The sequence below is a fragment of the Bombus pyrosoma genome, linkage group LG7 (genome assembly GCF_014825855.1).
Source record: "Bombus pyrosoma isolate SC7728 linkage group LG7, ASM1482585v1, whole genome shotgun sequence".
Taxonomy (NCBI): Eukaryota; Metazoa; Arthropoda; class Insecta; order Hymenoptera; family Apidae; genus Bombus; species Bombus pyrosoma.
The window spans coordinates 618,180-637,809 of record NC_057776.1 but is presented as its reverse complement, the minus strand read 5'-3'; the positions used below and the strand labels follow the sequence as shown (position 1 = coordinate 637,809).

General features: G+C 31.4%; 1 protein-coding gene and 1 pseudogene across 3 annotated transcripts in view; one reads left to right on the top strand and one right to left on the bottom strand.

Annotated features, from left to right (window-relative positions):
* Window positions 1-19,630, top strand: part of LOC122568882 (RYamide receptor-like) — a 349,767-nt gene that overhangs the window by 215,278 nt on the left and 114,859 nt on the right. The window lies entirely within an intron of this gene.
* On the bottom strand, window positions 16,300-18,080 carry LOC122569762 (annotated as a pseudogene).

Here is a 19,630-nt window from a genome sequence, read left to right as displayed (position 1 = left end):
GAGACATTACAATCAAAAATTCTGAGAACAATAGTAAACGCCCCATGGTACGTTAGAAACGAGGATATACGGAAGGACCTGGGAATACCAACGGTCAAGGAGGAGATCACCAGATACGCGGAAAGGTACAGAGAAAGAATAACAACACACCCAAACAGGCTGGCTACGGAAGCGATTAACGCAAAAATGGAAAGAAGACTAAAAAGGAAACACCCAGCTGATCTCATGAAGGATATAAACTAAAAAACGCGAAGATGGCACCCCGCTGGGGGTAACCATCCACATGCTATTCAATCATATGTTATAACATTTTACCTAATGTCCCACTGGACAAATTGTAAAATTAAAAATAAACAATATAATAAAAAAAAAAAAAAAAAAAATTATATTCTAATATAGTCAAGTCGACTTTCATTGTGAAATGTTAAAATGTCTACAAGCAACCACAAAGATAAAATGCCTTGGAAAACTCGGTAGAAAAGTGGTTTTCACTACAACGCTACTCGACCATGTTCTGTGACTGGCACACGCATGTTATCGTGAAAAATTAAGTTTGCGAGCGAAAAACATTTACCTAATAGCCCGGACATTGTATTTTGTGATTTTCGTGTATCTGGTTCAATGAGGAGATATGTAATTGCAAGGCGCTTTGTAATTTCGTCTCTACTTTTGCTCCACGATTTTTAAATTACCAAGTCGTAAGTGTTATCTATACAAATTGATTTTTACCATCCTGACTTCTAATTTCTCGCAAATTTTTAAATATATATTGTGTTGAAATAATTAGACCACGGATGTTTATGCATTTATGGAAAACCTAAAAATGTAAAAAATGTACAGTATGCAGATAATAGCTGTAGAAAAATACCTAAAAAATTCTAAGTATAATACTTGTTATAGTATTTAATGAATGGTTTGAAGCTCTACTTAAATTTCACTGCACTCATAAAAATATACATTCGCAGTCTATAACTTATTCACAATTAAATAACCCTGCGATTAATAGTTCATTTCTTGTGTGAAATTTCAAAATAAATCATATAATGAAGCAAGTAACCTCACGGGAGTAGCTTCACTTTATATACAGGGTGGTTGGTAATTGGTGGTACAAGCGGAAAGGGGGTGATTCTACGCGAAAAAATAAGTCGAAGATATAGAATAAAAATTTTTCCTTTGAGGCTTCGTTTTCGAGAAAATCGACTTTGAATTTTCGCTCGGTACGCGTGCACTTTATCACGTCTCGTTATAACGGACCTCACTGTAGATCGTTGTCTCGATGGATATTATCGCAGTTTAAGTTTGTTTTTGTCGTAACGGAAGATTAGGAATACATAATGAAATAATACGAAGTAATCGTAAAGTTTATTATTACAAAAATTGCTGAAAATGTTGCCCATTCTGCCGAACACATAGTTCATCCGTACCGAGCGAAAATTCAAAGTCGATTTTCTCGAAAACAAAGCCTCAAACGAAAAATTTTTATTCTATATTTTCGACTTCTTTTTTCGCGTAGAATCACCCTCTTTCCGCTTGTACCACCAGTTACCAACCACCCTGTATATTGCACAGTTGTGTTGTAACCTATTTTATAGAAAGATGCGTAATCTATTAGTTGTTGGAAGGAGCAACATTGACGCGATAGTTACTATAGTTTTGTAACGGATGAAAATTTATATAATAAAATCATAGAAAGCATAAATTATGAAATAATGTATTTACGTAACGTACGTACGTGTATCTGTTAATGTGAAATAGGAAGACAAGATTTTACAATGGACTGAAACCAAACAACTTGGCATTGCATACTGGGTAATATGAGAAAATCGATTTGGACATAACTTGTTTCTATAGAGTGTTATTTCATTATAATATTATTATTTACAAAGACATTATTTCATTTCCTAGTTTGAATGTTATTAAAAGTTTAATATTTTTTCCAGCAGGAGGGCTCATTTGCGACCCATGGTTCTTTTGAGATTTCTTTTTTCTGTGACGAGCAGAATAAGCTGCAGTAAAAAAATGTTGATCTTGAAAATCATGCTTAAGATCAATTTCTGTTACAAATCTCCGCCGATCCAGAGGCGTAGAATCACGCTACGGTAGCATTTATATTTACCTTTTTACTTTTTACTTTTACGCCCTATAGATATGTGTGTGAAATGTGAAAAATGTGAAGTATGCGTGTTTTATACAAAATCGACTATATAACAGAATAAGGCCAACTACTATTTAGCCGCTACTTAGTTCACAGCTCTCAGCTCCATGTGTGGTCACAAATTAAATCGTAAGGCAAGAGGTTAATTACGTAGCGCTACGACTATCATCATACCTTGATAGTAAATTGCAAACGTTATATTTGCACTTTATGTTGCAACACGTAAATGTTTGCAGGTACTACATAACTGTGTTGAGAAATTTCAATAGACAAGCATTTATATCAGTATATGAGTGTTATATTTTCTTCATTTATAATTCTATTAGTGTAATCTTTCTGAGGTTTTTCTACTAAAAAAGATACCAAACATTATTATGTTTGAATGTACGATACGTCATTTAAAACAGCTGTTGAACTTTTCTTTCTATTTCATGTTGCATGTTTCTCATTTTTTCTTTTAGTATACTCAACAACGTGTATCTAATGAGGCAATTTTGTAGTAGTTGGTTGATATTTTTCATTAGTATGAATAACAATTTTTGTTACTTCTTTATGGTCTCTCTAACATTAATGCACATATACTACCGATTTATGGTTAAATACGCTGTAGCTATACATATACAGCTACGGTCTAAAATAGGTATACAGGTGAAAAGCTGAATGCAGCGTGAATGACGATTGAGGACCAGGAGAATGAGATCAAATGGTTACGTTAGAATTGAAAACGATTCCGGAAATATACGTGAAGATTGAGAGTGCATGTTACGTGAGAGGGTGTTACGTGGAGTTCTGATTATACGTGACAATTATGTATATTGTACGTATAAGGAATCGAGAGCGCCATGCAAGAGCAATCTGAGAATTATTTATGAATGAGGTGGTCCTCTGGCAAGTTGTCGTGTGAGAATCATATGTGAAGTCGGTCGCAAGTTATGCGGAAATATTATAAATTTGCTAAAGTATACTAATAAAGTATACTAATGTGTATATTGTACATTTAAATGCTGTAATTTTAAGGAATTATTATCTATAACTACTACCTAATCTACAACCATGCTTTTGTCTCAATAAGACTCAAAATTAATTTTGTCAAAGGTATTAGCATATTATTTTATGCTAATCTTTATATATATATAAATTTATTGTATAATAAATATTACAATAAATAGTGTAAGTATATAGATTATTTGACATTAACTTTGCGGAAGCAAATTTCATTTCTATAATTATTTTATTAATTCCAAAGACAAAAATCTTGGAATCCAATATTTTTACGAATTTGATGGCTATATGCCCTTTAAGAACAAAATTTTTAACTTCTGTTTTCTACAGCAAATATAATGTTCTGAAATTTAAGATCAAATGTATCGAAAATAAATACATTTATTATTTAATTGATATATAGCTTGTCAATATGCACAGTTATATGTATACATTGGGCATATGTATATACGTAACATACGTTAGTAAAAGGTTAAAAGAGGGCGTAATTCCTTGACTCTTACTTGTACTATAAGATATATGAAGCTTCATAACGTGCCAATCTTATCCATCTTTTTCATTTTTACTTATTATTTCACTTTTATTTTTATTTTATGATTGAACAATATAGTTTTTGGTTACATTTGACGTTGTAAGCATAAAGAGTTTTATACATTTAAATATCGTTGCAAACAGCCGGACCACAATTAAAAATTAAGCACAAATTATAAGCACAGTCTACTCTACCCGACATAATGTACACGGATGAGCCAAATTCCCTTTCCTAACCAAATTCTCATCAATTTCTGCGACGTTTTGTTATACGTACCCGTATCCTGTTCCACTGGGACAGAATTCTTTCATTCATTGAGTAAAGTTGGCCGTTTTATTTTCAATGTGGACTTAAATCGGTCTACTTGTTCACAATAGACTATAGCTGCAATCCCTCGTTTGAATTCCGGTAGTTCAAAGTTCATTCCCTTTGCATGATTCACTGAACAATTGAATGCTAGATTCTTCGCAAACAGATTACGTATTGCATACTGGCAATGCAAATGACTTGTGGATTTTGTTAAGAAATGTTAAGTTGGTATGATCGCTAGTTCCTACAAGCTAAGTTGGTACGACTTCTAACGACTCTTTTGTCTTAGGAGTCGACCACGTGTTAATTATCCAAGTGTATCCGGTGTGTTCGGATGTTTTGTTCGAGGTGGCGAAATATAGAAATTAAAATAGAATCTGTGTGAATCTATTAAATATCAACTCCAACCTATATTAAACAGATTTCATCAGTGTTCCATATTGCAGTTTAATACTATACGTTGATTTAAAAATGGCTCGTGTTTCATGTTAAATGTGACAGAAAAGAATTCTGCAATCAAAATGTCTTTTCTTGATATAATATAAGATATAATATAATATAATTTTCATGACATAAGCAGCGTATTCTGATTTAAATACGTAGAATTAATTATTCATGTCATCGACAACTTGTTTAATAGTTTTGTGAATACTATGAAAGAAAATATGAAAAAATAATTTTCAATTATTTTAAAGAACATTAATATATTTTAAATGACATCCATTTGATAATCCTTAATTTTGTGACTACGATAAACCCAGATTATCATGATCTTCAATCTTTACAAAATTACTTGAAATTCTTTACTTGCAGAGCAAAAACACGAAAAATATGATCAAGTTTGTTAAAGCCAAGAAATAGCATTTGTTCAATTTCGCAATTGAAAACTCGCATTTCTTCTATAAAAATTGCATTAATCTGCTTTTTACCCCAAGTTCCAATCAGAAATTTAAATACTTTGCAGAATGACGGTGAAGAATCTTACGGAATTTTTTAATTAAAATGGTGTTCTTTAAGAATTTTGAATATCAAATAACAGCTCGTATCTCGTTTTAATTCACCTCGACAAGGTAATCGTTTTACTCGTACTTTTACAATATCGTGTAAAAATTTTTTTTTAGGTTAAGAAATTCACGAAATGGTAGAATAGTGTTGTAGGAGCCACTGGATGTAATTAAATTACATGAAACAGATATATACTCGTATACAAATTTCAATATCTAATCCAATATAAAATAAATAGTTCGGCTGCCAAAATATGATTCAGTTACTACAAAAATAATAAATATTTTTAAGTTTTCAATTCTGACAATTACTATTGATTAAATAACTATAATGAATATATAACAAATATCTTCCTAAAAAAGATACTATACAGTGTACAGTGAATCACAAAATTATTAATATACTTTTAATAAGTTATTATTCTGATGGAATTAATATTTTATAGAACACTCTTTTTGCGGTGTAATGTTGATACTGATGACATAATTGATGATCATAATTTTGTAATGTGAAAACAGGATAAAAAACGATTATAGCTCGTTTCGAAATTCTTTCATAATTTCTTCTTAAACTATATGTTGTATATTTTAAAATAACAAGTATCAAATATCTCTTTATGTTGTCTTATTATTTGATAAAGTTTTGTTGCATTCTCTGCTGTGCGAATAATTTTGTGACTCATTGTATCTGTAATAAGGAGTTTAATCATATATTTTGTTCTTTTTCTTATTACCTTCTAATTGGCTAATAAGATGCTAAATGACATTTGGGGTATTTAGAATGAAAATAAGCGAAGGTACCTTTATCTATCAATATCAATATCAATGTGACTCCATAGTATTAGATTATTCAAGCAACTTGTATTTTAGTTATATACTGAAGTGTAGGAATTAATTGTCCTCAAATCAAATTCAGCTAAACTAATAAAGTTGTTACACTGAATATTTTGTGCTCACAGTTACTATTATATTGCTCACACTTATAAACCGAATTATTAATTTGTTCTTCAATGTCTCATTTGACAATTCATAAATTTATGAAAGAAGCGTTCATCGTTCAAGCAAAAAGAAGATTTGAAAACGTCGAATTGAGAAATTGAGGAACTGTTCGAAGCACAGTGATCAACTGACGGTGGTGAGTGGTTATTATGACGAACGAGGTTCGGAAACGGGGTTTAACCGGCTCGATAATTGCTATTCAATACCACGCACGATTCAATTTTCGCCACTCGAAATTCACTGCGCGTTCCAACCGTCTGTTCAGTAAAAGACAACCAATTACAGTGCAACTGATTATATAACCTAGTCTAGAAAACCAAGTTAAGAAAACGTAATAAATCCCTCTGCTAAGATATGAATATCTATTGAGAGTATAATTGGTTTAATAATACACGTGTATATTATGGGTGATTTTGAAGTGATAGGGACATTTAGCCTATAAATGAGGTTAATGAAATGATAATAACATTCAACAGACCTTTAGACAATTTTTATTATACAGATGACCCTCTTATAATACAAATACCCATGCATCAGATTCAGAGTGTATTATACGATAGCGAAATGGAATATTATTCGGTGAATAACAAAAGGTAATACGTACATGTAATATTATTATTATATATTCTAATATTTGTGATTTAATGATGGTTTATTTACAATGAATGAATTGTACAGATGTAGACAGAAAAACGATGGTTGTTTAGCATGAACTAGTCACAATAACGCGCTATAATTTAGTGGTTCACTCGCAACTCTCACCACAACGGATTAAACGTTCTCTCTCGACAATGACTTCTCGATTCACACTCTCTGACTTCCTAACTAACAACTGATTGACTTCCTGATTGGCACTGCCTGCTTTCGCATCCCTTTTGTCTTTTCTTAGACCCACCACGCACGTGTTCCGCAAACGCTCGTGGCCGAGGTCACGTAGGCCTTTTTTGCAAAACTATACGATTGAAGAACGCCTCGGCTCTCGCGACATTGTATATGGTTTAAGAACGCCTCGGATCTCGCGACATTGTATGTGGTTTACCCGCTAACTCCTAGGCCTTTCGTCCGCGATACTACATACATACAAAATTTGGTACTGTATTTCGAAAAGTAGGTGAAAAGAGATTGATGTTTTAAAGATTTGTAATAATTTTACAAATTCGTCATGTTAGAAATGAAGTAACAAAAACAACTACAACATTCTACTCTATTCTTTTTATAACATTTCAATTTACAGTAATATTACAATTAAAATGATATATAAGAATAATAACAAAATATGAAGTACTAGAAGTTGAAGAAAGATTCACAAAAATTGTACTTTCAAAAGTTTAGTAATTTCCATTGTCATTATACATACAAAAATGTTTTAATTTCCTCCTACTTAAAGTAATATTTTTAAAATATATACTTGTACAATTTCGTATAATACAACATTATTATCTGATTATTATCATATGTTAATGTATTATGATGTATTAAAAAATTGATAATTGTACAAAAGAAGGGGTATCTCACTTATTTTAATGTTGTTGGAATGTGTTGTCAAAATTAACATTCTGAGCAAATTTTTCCTATACTTATAACCGCTGGTAGGCCTTCGTTTCCGAGATATTCACAAAGAACTTCAATTAAATTTAATTTCCATTGCACTTATTTCTGGTGTATAGGTTTTTTTTTTATTTATTAGTAATTTACAATCAATTCTCGCATTGAGAATTTTCAGTAATTTTCTCTGGCGTGGCGCCACTGACATGGCTAATTATTTATAATAAGTTAATACTTATTATAGATAAGTATAATTATAAATAAGTATTATAAATAAGTAAATATTACTTAATATACATATCTAGTTAAATCTTGTGCTTAGGTCTAACGGGTAGTTTTTTTTTTAGCCTGCGGAGCTGGTCCGACTTATTAAGTAATTTAGTAATTAGGGGGTTTCGATCTTCGTTGACTCTTTTGCTATATCTGTTGCTATATTTTGTTATTTCTTCTTTAACTGTGGATATCTTGAGGTCGCGATATATTACTTCGTTGGTGACATACCAGGGTGCATTTATTAGGGATTTTAGCGTTTTCGATTGGAAGCGTTGAAGTATCTCAATGTTGGAATTACTAGCTGTTCCCCATAGTTGAATTCCGTAGGTCCAGACAGGTTTTATTATGGTCCTATAGAGGGTAATTTTGTTCTGCGTGCTTGGGTTGGAGCGTCGGCCAGTGAGCCAATAAAATTTTTTAGGTTTATCCTTGAGTTGCTTCGTTCTGTCTGTGATGTGTTTTTTTCATGTTAATCTCCTGTCCAGAGCCATGCCCAGGTATTTGACTGTGTCCTTGTTAGGAATTGTTGTATTGTTAATCTGGTGTATAGGTGATCGCATTTTATATAGCCCGACATAAACTCAACTTATTGATGCTAATTAGTTTCAATATAAATAAAAAAAATTAAATGGGTGGATTACATTAATATCTTTACTAATATTCCTGTTGTGTATTGTCATAGCAAAACATGAATTTTTTATATAGAAAAAGTTGCTTATCCCAAAGATTAAAGTAATAACGTTGAAGGTAAACAGCTGATTTTCCACGAGTTATGCTACGAAGTTCAACTACTGATAACTCGTTTACAGTTCAGTAGAGTTTTAGATCTCCCCAGCACCTCTGAATAACGAAAATTCATCAACTGATGGATTTGCTTCCTATGCGATTACGTGAAAGGTCAAGCGGATATTTTTGTCCTGTTGCATACAGATAACGTTTGAATAGAGAATCCAATAGCCACTCGATATTTAAATATTGCAAAGCTGGTTCATTTTTACTAACAATTTCCAGCCATGGTATTCGACTATAGTGATAATAATCTCTCTTATTATGTCATTTCACAAGTACATAAATTTAAAACGTTCAAAAATGTAGTTTGCCATATTTATTATTGTTTATTAATACCCATATATACATATGCATTATTCATCGAAGACCTAGCATTTGACAACCATAACGCTGGAAGTATTTATATTCTTATTAGAGATTTTCTTACTAAGAAAATAATTTTACAAAAATTGACAAAAATTTCAAGATATCTTTTTACACCTCAAATACACGTAATAAATGCAATACAAGCAGCCAGCAGAAGAATAATAAAAATGACACCATAGACAAAACATATTTTAATGGAATAAGGCAAATGTATGTAATAGAAACCATAATAAATATAATCCTGCATGCAATAATTGCAAAAAGTACATACATTGAAAATGCATGTCCTGTGTAAGATTCTACTATTTTTCTTAATTGAATTATCAAACACATCACGCACAGACACATGAATATTATTTATTTATAATTATAATACGTGTCTTTTATAAGATTCTATATTTAATACATATTTGAAATTAAACTTTAACATTTATTATATCTAATTTACATAAAATTAATAATGTATTCTTTACGTGTTTTACTTTTTTGATAATTTTTAAACTTCCTTTTTTGAAAAATTATATACATACGTATATAATTTTGTGATCTAACGAGATAAATAAAAAACTATCAGTATTAAGCGATAAGTGTGAGGAATTGAAAGAATACGTAATAATTTTCAAGAGAAGTATACTTTCTTAGTTTATATAATTTCTTAACTGTCTATAATCAGCTATTTTCATAATAAAAAAATACAGAATTTCGTTTTCGATACATCGACATCGATATAATATTTCGGTAGATGTTACTTTCTAAATTCAAAGCATAAAATAGACGACATTACTTGTTGTCTCAAACATTTCTAAACAATTCTTAGCTAACATTCAGAAAGAATATTCATTGTCAGATGAAGAAAGAGAATTATTATGCTCAAGATCAGTGGTCTTATCCTTTCATGTGCAAATTCCACGAGTTTAACAATCGCTACGTCTGTTTGTGTTCGAGTATTCATATTCAATTGGCAACTATATATTCCAGTCGCGAGATACATTCGCACTTGGTGATCTTAACTCCCTTAAAGCCAAAATTATGCGCATCCTTAATTCTCAGCCAGAAAAATGCGAATGAGGAGAACGTGCTATGGAATTTGCAACAACTTACGTGGATGTACCAAGGAAACTTTGACCATAAATATTGATCGTTCCTCGTTTTCGTTCATCTTCCTTTTAAGCCTTGTACTAAATCAGCCCTCCACGCCAGTTCAACGTTAGTTATATTTAATGCTGCGTAAATGTTGCGCAAATATTTTGAGGGAACTGAATTAGAAATCATGTTATTCACGTCAAAAGTACAGATATGAGTGATCACTGCTTTCAACATGAAATATATTCGAAGGTTTTTAGAGAAGTGGACAATATGAGATGTAAGAGATTGTTGTTTGAATATAACTGACTCTTTGTGAATTGTTGGCTAGTTAATGATAATTTATAATATTTTAGATAAATGAATGTTCTTATTGTTAGTGCTACAAGAAAAGGAAGAATATAACATGAATAATGAAAATAGAGAAAATCATAGACTAAATTAAATTACGTTACTACTACTACTTACATACGTGTAGTGGAATTATCAAACTGATGATTATGTGTTATTTGTATATTATTAATATGCTTGTAAAAATCTAATGAACGATTATTAACTCATTTCGATAATACCTTAAATAAGTACAGTACATGACGGCAAAGATGCAAAGGATGTAGAGACAATTTTTTAAATTCCTTGATTTATCACAAATCCATTTGCAATGATTAATGTAAAATGCGTCTTCGTACGAAAGATGTAAGGAAAAAATAAAAGAATGAAAAATGCAGAAGTACTATAAGCGTTTGAGAAATTGATTATGCTAATACGACAGAATTATTCAAACTCGTAAACTATAATCTTCATCATTAAATATCCGCTCTATGTCTCACGATGTAATCGGTTCTTATTTAAACTTACTGTAACAACATTCTGCTACATTTATCGGTATTTTTACGTCCTCGTTATCTAAAATACTTGAAATTTTTAATAATTCCGAAAATCCTACATACTTTTCCATAATAGCATTCAATTAGTAGCATGAATTGTTCCTCCAATTTCTTCATAACGCACTATAAGTCAGATTTTTTTACAACTTTACTTCATATTAATAGTCTCATTCAGGAAAATTCATACATAATGCTTTCTTATGTCTCTCCTTATTGCTTGCATGTTTGAATCATAATATAGTAATCATCTAAATAATTTTTCATAGTAATTGAAATTTTTCCATAGTAATTGATTCGTTTGGAATAGTGCGATTTGGTGTACCTATATTTTGTCAGATAATTCCTCTATATATCATCATTCAAAGCTGCTCAAGGAATATTAACAGCAAACATTGTTCGTGTTAAGTCATTCAGTTAATAAAATTCATTTTTTCTTGAGCCCGTCGTTTCGTGCTCTGAATTTTCCTTTCCGCATGGCTTAGTTGCTTCTTCGACTGTTTTCTTGCGTGTGGCAGTATTTATATGCTGTACTAGTGGCCATTTCTTTTCACATTTCAAATTTTTATTATAAAGGCTACAAGTGCTTTCGTCATCACCTTCGTTAATGACAAGTATGGAATCATTTTCGACCCAACTTTACTTTAATGTATCTAATTTCTTCTAACTTTGACATTTTTACAAACTTGAGAAACACTTAAATATACCGATGTACTATTTCACGCACATTACATTGCAATAATAGACCTGAACTATTTGAATTCCAAACACAAACACAAACTGTCACATCCAATGCTCAATTAGCAATTCAAGATAACAAAAACATGATTTGATCTGATATACAATTAGACTTTGGTTAGTTACACATTACTAATAACGATACTACATAGTTAAGAGTTTACTGGTAGAGATGAAATTAATTTAACCCCTTCCCGTGCTTTAACGAGTCTGACTCTGATGAAGATTTTGGCCCAAACACGAATATCACGAGCCAGGCTCGTGAACAGATAGCTTTACATCTGCCAGAGTGTTTTAGGAAACATCATACCATGGAGGTTTTTTAGAGTTGTAAGTATTTTCTTATTATATATTGATTCAAGGTGAACGTTTCTTATAATTGAATTTTTTATTTATAATATGCTATTTATTTTTAGGCATAGTATTATTATATTGCTTAGGATAAAATCACATTTGAAGACGCTTGAATTTCTATTGAAGTATCGTTTATTCATGAAATATAATTTTGAAGCTGTCATCTATTACAAAATATAATATTATTGTTATTTATTTTAGTCCGTGCCTTTCGGCTTTGGACGAACTTTCGATTTACATTTCTTACATTTATTGTATTGCGCTCCTTAGCATATGCTTATCTCTAGTCGCTAAAACTAATGACTACAAACTATTGCAACTTATGACTACACATTATTGTCCTTTGGTCTTTTGCCTCCTTGCCGTGCTACCTTCTTGTCCTTCCTCCCCGTCTTGTATTGCCCTTGTCCTTCTCTTCTCTATTATTGCTTTTAATTCCGTTAGTTCTTCTCCAGTCTCATTCAGTGTTTTTTCCATATCTTTTGGTCCTCCCGTTATTTCACATTCTTCTATTACATGTCTCAGGTCCTGTTCTTCCCTTCCACATAGTCTGCACCTTTTTTTCTTCCTCCTCTTTCCAGTGTCCTTCGCTTTGGTCTCGTTTCCATACCTGAATCTGGCTATAATTTTCCTGTCCTTCCACTTCATCCTCCCTTCCTAGTACTTTGGTATCTCATCTTTGGTTATATTTCTGTAGTATATGTTACATTTGGACTCCCTTATCATTTTCCTCCTCTCTTCTGTTTCTCTCTTCCTTCTTTCTTCTACAATTTGGTCTCCTGTCCAACTTTCTTGCTCTTCTCCTGCTTCCCTCTGTGTCCCTCCATTTCTCACCTCTTCTAGTCCCTTCTTTCTCTTTCTTGCTCTTTTCCCTTCCTAGCTATTTCCCTAGTTTCTCTCTCTTTCCTTTATGCACTCCTCTACTAGTTCCTTTTTTGATTCTAGGGTTCTTTCCTCGTACCTTGCTGCTCTTTTACAAAATATAATATATTTATAATATCTATAAAAAGAAAGAGGATTAGAGTTTACTTCCACAACAGCAGCGTCGCGTATAACTGACTATATCATAGGTATTTGCATTTCGGCTCGTATTGTGACTGTCCTTGAGCATCAGTCTGGTTTGTTTACCACGCTTTGACACCTACCGCTTGGGCCCGAGTTTCGTTGAGCTATACGGCACGGGAAGAGATTAAAAGATAGATACTCCACATAAACGCGATATATGCATATGCACGGTAAATAACATGATGGTATCTTATGGCAAGTAATATATTCTCGCATGTGTTGTTAAACATGAATATGCAAAGCATATTGATTATGCAAAAAGAGTGAAAGAAAAAATGTGTTTTTAGAGTTCTCTAATTGCGAAACCTGTCCAGACCCCATTGCTTTACCTGCTAGCTAGAAAAATATACATTTGCATAAACCTCCGCTGTCTAATCATCAGATAATTCAAATAGTAGAATCATGATTATCTGAATTAATTATAATATATGCTCTATGGATAATCGAATGCTGTTTATTTTTGCATGAGAAAAAATCATTTATTTTGAATTATTTTACAAATATTAACATTAAGTAGAGGCAAACGCAGAAACTTTGGAATAAAATCATGATAATTCTTTCCAGATTTTATTCTTGTTTCCTATATTTCGTTAAAAGTAACCATACCTGAGTTTTTTTTACCAGTCAAAATTAATTATTATAAAGTATACTGATGTTCTGATGATCGAATTCTCAGTCTGTCAATAGGAGTTTTAACAAACGACCTTTTACTGTATTATGGATGGAAATAATAAGAGAAATGTAAAAATTCTCAATAACTGTTGCAGTTTTCAAACTTTTCATCACTACTGTACATGATATATTATAATATTAATAGAAACATTATATACATTTATATTATTATTACATATATAATGTACTATATATATATAATGTTTTTATTAATATTATGTTACAATATATATTATAAAACACAGTTTTAAATAATTCAGGCATGAAAACTGCACGTAAAAAACAAAAATCTAATTATTGTTTTATATCGGTATAAAAGACGGTAGAATAGTGATAGTAAGCTACTTACAGAATATGGATCCCTACTTTATAATTCAGCAGCCGTCACAAGCCGATTTAATTTTCTATATGTAGTAGTATTGACAAAAGGAAACGACATTTCTCATCAAACATGCACGTACTTCACTTAATATTTTCTTTTCAGCTGTTTCCGAAATTCCACAGTTTTATGTACCATGTCTTGTCTCGAGTAACTTAGAAACAATGTAGGAACCCTACCTTTACAAATTTCAAATAAATAAGACGCATTCTTCCGAGAATTCTGGTATACTACCAATTACTACTATTGTTACCAATTGTTGGTAACCCTACTCTTAACACAATACATTCCATTTGATAATTTCTATCTAAACAATGTTTTTGATTTTAATTTCATTTTAATTTGTCCTTTCATTAGTTAGATATTCTTTTGTTACGGCATTATGTATTACTATTTTTCATATAAGTAAGATATTGAAATCATTTATCTGTTATAATTAAATTATTATAAAACTGTTTAGCCATACATATAATATTATGGAATATTTATAATGATATAAATGTATATATACAGTGTACACAATAATATTGATAATTATGTAGAAGAATAACTAGAAAGAAGTTTAATCGAACTAGTACCAGTGTTATATTTGTATTGCTTTATATTGTTTAGCAAATGAACAAACTATATCAATTAATAGATATATTGTCAAACCTTAATGATTTATTCGAAGTAGTATTCTATCTTAGTATCATAACATACAAGCAATTATATTGCGACAGTGTACTATTTTTTGTGTTATGTATATATAACACAACAGCTCGTAGGCTGTCACATAAAACATTTTAGATGCTTGCTTATTTTTGATAAAATGTAACTTATTTACAAATTATGAATACATAAAATTGGATTGGTTTTACTCTTTATCATTTTATATACATTGTATACTTTTACAGATAATAATAGAAAATTATGATACGATAAATTTTAATTTGAAAAATTAATACGCAGTAATAAAATTATAACCTGCAAATGTCGAAAGTTACGAAACAATTCTCAAAGTTCCTTAACAAAATTATTGGTAATTGTTCGGAGTCATAGCCTCGTCACCGATTTCAAATATTTTTGAATTTGTTGTCGGGGGCAAGATTCCAAACAACTTTTCTCTATACAAATTACCGCCGCTTGGCCTTATTTTCCAGACAGTCGATACTACTACAGTGAATTCTGCCTATGTTTAGTTGTTGACCGCCTTACGGTTCACGGCGTTGGCCGGATACAATGACACCTAACCTACTCCTACATAAACTATAAACAAAAGATAAGAATTCCATTTAGGTTAGGCGTTATTTTATCCAGCCGCCGTGCCGAGAGGTGGCTGGAAACTAAACTAACGCGCACGATGTCAACATAGACAGAATTCATTGTAGTGGTATCAGCAGTTTCTTGCGAATGTTTTGAAAACTAAGGCCAAGCAGCGGTGATATGTTTAGAGAAAAGTTGCTGGGAATCATGCCCTCGACAGCAAATTAAAAAATAATTGAAATCAGTGAATTCCGAAAAATTACTAAATTGTTTAGTTCCTAATTTCTAACTCTTGTGCCACGTATCAGATAACAATAATCTTTTAAAATTAATAAGAAGGTTAGCTGTAGCTGTAACATTAAGCGACATTATATCGGTAAGTAATATCAAGCAAAATCTAAAATTGATAGTTACATATATCGAGTCAAGAACTTTATCGTAATTTAATACCATAAAACTTTGTGATAGTATTAGGTCGTTCGAAAAGTCTTTTTCGTTTTATAAGGAAATAATGGATGCACAATATTTTCCGTTTTATATTATTTTATCGAATTACGTATGATCCATTTTGCTCTATCAAAATAAAAATCACAACGTTTGACGGATCAGGTTTTATGTTTGTATAAAGATGCATCGTTATAAAAGACGGGTCTGTAAAAGAAAGTCACTTTTCGGATAACCTAATAATTATAACTAGTTAATATAAGTGTAGTATGTATTGTTTATATGTCGAACTACTACGTTTGGAAAAAATTTAGATCTGGAACATACTTACATATTTTGGCGAAATTCATGTTATGAAAAATCAAAGTGTCGAGAGTTATGACAGGTAGTGTACGTAAAGAGCCATAGTAAGTATACCATATAGATATTACGACACAGAGTGAAACGTAATACTCTTACCGTCAGGTCTGAAACTTCCTCGATGGCCTTCTTACAATTAAAGTGGTTCTCAAAGTATTTCTCGAACTATAAATATAGATATAATTATTTATAAATTAAATCTATAAATACTATGTATATATATAAATATACAAATAAATTAAATTTATAAATATTACTATAAATTAGCTATAACAAATAGAGGTATAATTGTAAATTAATTTCAACTGATATAAATTATAATGGCGGTTAATATAAAAAAGCAAATGTGATTTGTGGCACTTTAAATTGTAATCATAATGTATAAATAACTAAAGATTCCATTATCTAGGCATATATCCACTTCCATATTGCACATATCACATATACTTACATGTAATTCATGCGTTATATATATGTTTGTACGTGAGATATTCCTCAATATGTGCATTTTTTTTCAAATTTTATTTTATATTTTATTTTCAAATTTCACATGCTTTAGTTGTATTATTATTATTGTTATTTAGTCCGTGCCTTTCGGCTTTACATCTCTTATACTTATTTCGCTTCTTATATATCTACCTCCCCTCTTATCTACTCTATTGTATTGCACTCGCTTAAATTATTCTATTTCTAAAAATTAAAAACTTATGACTAAAAACTATTGCCACTTTTGGGCTTTTGCCTCCTTGCTGTGCTTCCTTCTTGTCGTTCCTCCCCGTCTTGTATCGCCCTTCTCTTCTCTATTATTGCTTTTAATTCCGTTAGTCCTTCTCTAGACTCATTCAGTGTTTTTTCCATGTCTTTTGGTCCTCCCGTTATTTCACATTCTTCCATTACATGTCTCAGGTCCTCTTCTTCCCTTCCACATAATCTGCACCTTTTTTCTCTCTCCTCTTTCCAGTGTTTCCTCACTTTGGTCTCGTTTCCAAACCTGAATCTGGCTATAATTTTCCTGTCCTTCCACTTCATCCCCCCTTCCTAGTACTTTGGTATCTCATCTTTGGTTATATTTCTGTAGTATATGTTATATTTGGATTCCCTTATCCTTTTCCTCCTCTCTTCTGTTTCTCTCTTCCTTCTTTCTTCTATAATTTGGTCTCCTGTCCAACTTTCTTGCTCTTCTCTTGCTTCCATCTGTGTCCCTCCATTTTCCACCTCTTCCAGTCCCTTCTTTCTCTTTCTTGCTCTTTTCCCTTCCTGGCCATTTCCCCAGTTTCTCTCTCTTTCCTTTATGCACTCCTCTACTAGTTCCTTTTTTGATTCTAAGGTTTTCTCTTCATATGCTTTAGTTGTATATCTTGATTCATTTCAAGCCGCCATTCTATACACATTAGATCACACGGATATGTAAATAGAAGAAAATTCGCTATCGGTCAGTGCGCAGACTGCACACTTTCAGATATGTGCAACTGTTCCACTATTTAATACAAACGCAACGACGCAGTAAAAGAACAAAGCCTTTATGAATAAGTAAATTATCACATATTAAAACATGGACCATTTGAATGACAAGTCAAGTTGTCTTTTCTAGTCAACAAGTTAAAAGATAACATCCACTTATGTATGTTGCTGTTTTATTCTGCCATTAAGCATATAACCATTCACCTTCTCACAGTGTAGCACGAAAGTAACTCGGGCAAATTAGTATACATAGTACTGCATATAAATTTCACATTATAAAATTGCATGCAACACGATTATTAACATTTATTTCCCATAAACATTTTGAAGTATGTACATATCTTTTTTACTCGATAAAACATTTGATTACAGAAATATGAGAAATAATTAACATACCTTTGGTTTTTCGGATTTCGATCATGTTCCAATCGTCGGCTGCATTTTACGCTGTCATTTCGAAAATATCGCAGTTCACTTTCTCAGGTTTGCTCGCTCGATGACCATCCAGTATCATCGTGGAAGATTAAAAGAAAATCTAAAAGAAATAATTATTTTCTAAATGTGTAATAGTTAGAAATTCGAAAGAAATCGGAGTAAAAAAGACTCAGTTTTCAAGAGAAATTTTAATTTTGAAACCACGTTATGAATTGATAAAAGTAAAATTATTGAAAACCCAGTAGGAGCTAAATTGTTGTTCGTTTTGAATTTCTCGTTATATTTTTACGCTATTAAAAGTTAAACACATAAACGTTGCTATGCTCTGTTACTATCCTTGTTCCCATACAATTTATATCTATTGTATTTATACTATTGTGTATTCCAATGTATTCATACTGTGTGATGTTTTACATATGAAATTATTTAAAAATTCTGCATCTTTGCATTCGAATACTTCCTTTTCGGAAGTTTATTATAGGTACGAAGTTTCATACCATCGAACAACTAGATGTACTTTTTCGATGACGAATTGCCCTAAGTTAAATTAACCCTTAGAGTGCTGAATACTCGGAGCCTATGCCATCCGTACGGACGGCACATTGCCAGCGCTGACGATCGCTGTGGACTGAATACTTTTTCGCTGTACTGAACTCTGTTGATTGACTATTCAAAGCGCAAATCGTAATAAGTTATAGTAATTCTTTTACAAGAGATTGAATGATTCAAGAGCGTTATTCTTTAGTATTAATTATTTATTATAAACAATGAAATTTACAATAAACTAGAATTTGGGTAGTAAACTAGAAAACAATAAACCAAAAAAAAAGTAAATTTAGTAAATATAACACAAGTTAATAATTCAGTTGTGCGTGAAAAATTTCAAAACAATCATCGATACATAATCCGACATCGCATTTTCTGTCGTTTCTTCTCTTATTTTTCACACAAACAACACATTTTCTTCTTGATAATTGTGTTGTGCCGACACGATTAGGGCATTTCGATGGAAAATGCCTATCGATTAAACGAAACGGTAAATCCTCAGACTTTCTCTTTCCTCCTCCTGCCATGTTTCTGCGTCGGGAATATTTTCATAAAATGTCTCTTATCAACGCTAAATGAAATTCACTAAATTTTTGTTTCGAAGCAGTAGATTTTTGATATAAAATATATGAATTATATATAGTTAAATCTAACAAGTGGAAAAATAATTTTTTGTACCACTTTATAGTTTTCCTTATGGGCCTTTCCAAGATATGGCTGAAGCAGCATCATCGTAACATCTCCAGAGATTCCAATAGCTGTGTTACTTCTACTAATGTTTGCTTTTTGTCCAGTATAAATTATAAAGTCCAATACATAATTAGTTTTACAGTCACTAAGGAGAAATAATTTAATGCCGAACCTACTTCTCTTGGATGGTAGAAACTGTTTAAAATAACATCTGCCCTTGTACAGCAAAAGACTTTCGTCGACGCATAGATTTTCATAATGTGCAAATGACTGCGAATAGGAAATCTTTAATTTATCGAT